Source organism: Aphelocoma coerulescens, chromosome 4, assembly GCF_041296385.1.
Source record: "Aphelocoma coerulescens isolate FSJ_1873_10779 chromosome 4, UR_Acoe_1.0, whole genome shotgun sequence".
NCBI classification, from domain to species: domain Eukaryota; kingdom Metazoa; phylum Chordata; class Aves; order Passeriformes; family Corvidae; genus Aphelocoma; species Aphelocoma coerulescens.
Genome location: NC_091017.1, coordinates 42,197,710 through 42,203,709, shown reverse-complemented (window position 1 = coordinate 42,203,709; position 6,000 = coordinate 42,197,710).

Sequence of the window (6,000 nt, the reverse complement as noted above, 5' to 3'; positions counted from 1 at the left end):
AAACTGATAAACCCATGTACTGTAAAAGCTTTAAAGTTTTCTTATACAGTCCCCTTAATGGTTTCTGCCAATTCACTTTCACAATAAGCCATTAGTTACCGGGGGCATCAAAGGATCTTCTGATAGACGACTTTGTTCTTCCATGCAAAAATACAGAAACTGTTATGTTCTTTGTTAAATGTACTTGACAAATTGTTTGTTGGTGGACTTAAACAACGAAGGATGAGTTAGGAGAGAGAGCTCAAACACAATGACTGCACAGAAACAGAGAAGCCGATCTCCAGCTTTGCCTTAGGTACCCCTCAATTTCAACAGCGCTCCTCCTCCCCCTCAGAAGATCCCACTCAACCAAAGTGCACCTCCATCTCCTTGTTTCACAGTCACTGATCACTTGTTCATCCAGGTTGCTGTGATTAACATTTTGTTTCACATGATATGAGATCACACAGTTAGAAAGAGACCCCACTAAATCATCATTCATGCTCTTCTGAAATGTAATGCAGCTATCTGGAACATATTGTAGAAAAGTATCACCTCTAGAGGTTTTGTGTTATGCAATAAAAACTTAATTACTAGTAATAGACAAATGCAGTATATTGCTTAAGAATTATTTTTTAATCCCTTGAAATGAAATAAAAAACTTGCTCAGATCTTTTCCCTGTAAGACAAACTGTCATATATTTTCAGTAAATTTTGCTGGTCTCTAATGCACTCTTAATACCACAAAAAGCACTGTATATATTCTGTACTACAGCCTTTCTTATTATAGAAATTCAGATTTGACAATGGCTTTAGCCACTTGCTTCTTGCTTTGTATAACACATACTACACCATCTTCACAGTTTTGTCAGAGGATCCTGGAAACTACAGGGCTCTGTTACACCATCATGTCTTCTTCTGATGTGGATTCCTTTTACAGAAAGGAAAATAGGAAAGTTCTGTAGCCCTTGAGTGCCCCTGTCTTTGCAGTACAGTTATAACCATCTCTAGGTCTGACTTAGCTCTTGTTGAAGTCAACAGCAAGTTTTAAGTGCCCCTTGGGAGCAGGTGAACACTTCCTCCACTGAACCATCAGTTAGATACTTGGATTCCCTTAGTAAAAACAAAATAGTCTGATACTAATGCAGACATTTTTATGCAAATAAAATCAACAAAATGACATTTTTATACAAATAAAATCAATAAAATTACATGTGTGTTTGGAGTTTAAATGCTTTCCTGACCTCCTGCAGAGCTCCTGGGTAAAAGGCATAGACAGGCTTACATTCCAATAAACGCAAGTATAACAATAATTCAGAACTGCAGCTGTTTTTTTGCTGATATTACTTGACAATAAATGCTTACCTGAGAAGTATTACGGGAAGAGGATCAGCTAAAATGTTTTCCAAAGTTTGTCACAAAAAATGGCCACCAGGCAGAATGTACTACGTTCCTATGTTTGAATAGTACCTACTGCTATTAGTCACATTCAATACACAGCAGCTGATCAAAAGCATTGTTTCTTTATTAGACATTGCTGTTCATCTTTAATGCTCTCAACTTCTTCACTTGAAAGATTAATATTAGAGTCTCACTCTGATAAAGTGTGATATTATATCACTATGACTTTATCATACTGATAAAACTTCTAGCCTTTACAGTTGCAAAGGTGTATCTGAATCTGCTGAAGGACATGCTGTAAACCACAGAACACAAAAAGAGACCCTCACCCTCAAGTCTCAACATTAAAGCTTTTAAACAAATATGGGTTTAGAAGTTGGTGTTTTGTTTTTTTTTCTTTATCAAAGTATTTGGTTGTTAATATTTATTAACTATATAAACACCACAAATGAGACCCAACTTTGCTATTATAGCTATTCACATGCACTAAAAAAAACATCCTTACCTCTCTCCAGAAGTGACTGCTGGAGCAGGATTTTACATCATCTTGTAAATTATGTCAGAATTAGGAAAATAATAATACAGATATTTTACCTCTTAACTTTCACCTCTTTGTTGTGTGATTATCTGTGTTTCTAATTACATAATTAAAATCTGTTCAAAAATGAATCATATCTTTACAAAGTAAACTTTTAGCTACTAGAAAATGAGAATGAGAGTTCTCTGCTTTTAGTATTTGTACATATTACCATAATTAACATCCTATAAATGCTAGTTATTAGTATAAAGTGTAGCAACATAAAAATCGCACATGGTCAAGCCTAGGAACTGGAGTGTATTCATCAAGGTGGTTTCTCTCTTAAAGGCTTACATTGAAGTTGAGCATTTACAGATACAGATGCTTTTGGTTTTCAACTTTTAAAAACTGGAAAAGACATGTTTTGGGCTGCTATTTAGTTTCTCCTTAGCTTTGAATAAGCAAACCTATCTTTGACAGGGAACAACTTGAAATTTCTGTGTTTATTTCTTCAAATGCAGAACTGTGCCACTCCCTGATTCTTTTTCATTTGCAGTAGGTGCTTATCCCTGCCAGTAGTTACGGAGAGCTTCTACTTAACTTCACACACGGTCACACTAAATGATGAGGATTAACCATTGGCCCACAGGTTTATTATCAAACTTCAAGATTTTTTTTTCCATGAGAACTGAGGCTCTGGAATAGAAGCATTAGCTTTTGACTGGCATTACAGGCAGACACATTTTCTAGTAGCATAGTAGCTGTGAAACAACCTCCTCTGTTACTGTAAAGTACTTTAGAAGCATAGAGTATGCAATAGGGTGCTGTAGAAAAACTATACATTTATATCAGCAGTTGCTGGAAAATCCCACGGGATCCATGACTAAAAATGAGACTGATGATTCAATCAACAATTTCAAAACTTCACGAGCATTTTCTTTCTAGTCTCAGATTACCTATGTATCCTGTGGTCATTTCTATTACACATATCACAGCACTAGGTGCCAGAAGTAACAGAATAAATTGTTCTCCCAGTGTATACCTTAACAACAGCACAGGATGCACACCACACAACCAACAGTTGAGACCCATTTAAGTTTAATGAGACCCCATTGAAATTAATTTAAGCTTTTCCAGTACCTGGATGCAAGACAAAGACCAGTGTGTTGATGAATATCACAGTACTTAGGAGGGACCTCGTTGTTACCAAACCTGCTTACCTCTGCTGGCTCCTTCCTCTTGCCCATGACACACAGCCTTGTCAACTCCAACTCTTCTTTCTCTTTCCCAGGAGACTTTAAAGCTGCAGTGACAGCTTCTACTGTCAGGTTCAGCCTCATTTTAAGTTTCTAGCCCTAATGACCACAGAATGAAACAGTCCCCCAGACTGGGCAAGGGTACGCACAAAGCATTCTAGTTTGCTCTGTAGAAATGTATCAATAGTCATAAGGTAGCATGGGTTGATAGTACTTCATTCTGGCAGAAGCACCAGCAGCTAGTGTCACACGACTGTTCAGAAGCTGGACTGTGACTGCAGCCTCTTTGGATCTGCTCACTGGATGTCACACCTCCAGAGGTAGTCCAACCCTCTGTCTTACTGCTTAGAAGAAGAAAAAAAAAGAGTCCTCAAACTATACTCTCCAACTCACAAATGACAGAACAATTTTATTTGCAATTGAATTTCATTTCTTAAGAGTAAGTTGTGCATATGTTTCAGGCAAAGTACCAATGTTTATTGATGCTGGAAGAGTTTGGGGGTGGGGAGAGAAGAACAGAAACTGTTTTTACCCATTTAAACTGTATTCTTACTGTAAATTAGGGATAAATTAGGGCATTTTAAAGCCCCTCTAAGCTGCCTGTGAAACTATCCAATAGATAAAGACAAATGCTGCTTTCTTCTCATACCTGTAAAAAGGGATTAGCAGTATAGCAAAACAAATAAATTTTTAAAATATATTGAGGGGAAAATGTTGTATAAGTATTACTTTGAATGTAAACAAGAAAGTGAGTGAAAGCAAGGTGAATAGAAAGGCAAAAAGATAAAAAAAAGTTAAAAGTTTGTAAACCCAATGCAAAAAAAGTTACTGTCAAATTAAGACTGAAAAAGTTCAGGTAACAATTATTGTGCTCAGGAATTGCTACTGTTCCTAATATTATCTGTGTTGGTACAAGAAGAGATTTGCTGTATTTATTTCTTATCATATGACAACTGCAGTTTCAGCCTTTGCTCTGCAGCTGTCCTGGATAGTGTCTCATGCAGGCTGCCTTTGTTTTAGGTATTGGGTACACAGCACAAAGTCAAAATAAGCTCCTGAGCTTTCAGACTAACCCAGCCTGGTGTAACTAACACAGCCACATTTGCCTATGAGCCGCTTAACTGGTTATGCAGGCTTTACAATAGCCCACATAATAAAACTCTAATGTTTAAAGGGTAAATATATTTCATTTTTACAACATATATATTACTCACATGTTATACAACACCAGAAAAAATGGGGAATGTTCTAATACATTATCTAAAATGAAATTCTTTAAGATATTGACACAAATACCAGTTTCATAAACTTTTGGGCAGCAGCAGTTATATGTGTTTTTATCAAAGTTATTATCAAAGAAAATAACTGCTTATAACTGGAACACTACAATAAAATAAGTTTTGTGTTGAATTTAGGTAAGCAGTAGCTTAAGTAGTTTTGATTTTCATCCTACAGCTCCCACCATATATGTAGTGAGAAATGCTCACATAAAATAGACCAAAAACATTGTTGCTGTCTGTAGACTTCGTAATTCACATTAAAAGGGTTTTCAAAGCAGTGACCTACTTAAATGTTTTTTTGTGTCTTGAATTTTAATCTTTTTTTCTGTAACAAAAAACCTGCTGATTAAAGCTAAATTTGCTTTCTTTAGACATCTTTGATTCCTATTAGCAAAGTTAGGTTAGATTAAAATTGAGAGTAGTTGCAACTCACTTTCGTTATTCATCCACTGACTTTTCAGGTCCAGAAGAAGAAATTGCCTATCAATCAAGAGTGATAACTTTCCAAAGCAGAATTTTACTGCCATTAGGCTAAATTAAGGCATATTCCATACAGGAATTTGGCTAGTAGGAGATTTTCTGGGAAGTGACAGTGGAACTTCTTTATCCAACTGACTGAATTAAAACCGACAGCATCACTATGTAAATACACTTACACCAGAATGAAAGTTTGGTCAGAGTTGTCATGCAACTGTAGTTTGCAATCTCCTCAGCTGAACAGATACTGTTGTAATGGATCCCCTGATGATTTAATTCAAATAAAAGGCCTTTGTTACTTTCTTCCCTTGCTTTTTCTACAATGACACCACTATCCAGAAAAGCTCCAGAAGCTGCCCACAGAAGCCAAGAGACACAGTATGATAGAAAGCAGTATCACTCCCATCACACATTTTTGTTGTCCGTGACATACTTTTCTTTAAATCCATTTCTCAGCTCTGTAACCTGGTCTCACCCATCTGGTCTTTTCTCTACCTTCTATCCAGCATTTCTAGCCTCATTGCCTACCTCTCCTCACTTGCAGTTAATTGAAGATTAAGCTGAGTTAACAATAGCACCCCAAATTGTGAAACAGATTAGAAACTCAGAAGGGCTCAAAGCCAAGGAGCTATAAAACCTAAGAGTCATCTCATGAGCAGAATTATTCACACAGAAGTAAACTCCAAGTCTCAGAGTTTATGCTTCTTCCCCACAACTGTCATGCACATGTGGTTAATAAATTAACCACGCGTACCGACCAAAGTCAATACTGCATAGATCACTGCTTTAGAAGAGTAACAGTGACTGAATCTCTGGAGACAGAAATTGTGTTTTTGTCTGAAAAGCAACAGTGTGGCACAATGAAAAACAGTGACAGCTTATTGTGGAAGCAGAGAAGCGCTTTTCCAGGCACGAGGGTGCTGGGAGGAAGGCATAGCTTTGGGAATGACAAGTTTCTAACATCAGCATTCTTGTGCAGGGCTTTCAGCATTGGCACTGCTGTGGGAAGCTTCCAGTATCATGTTCAAGCATGGAAAATTCTCAATACTGCCTTCCTTGTTGGAGGACAGACAGATGTTAAGGAGTACAA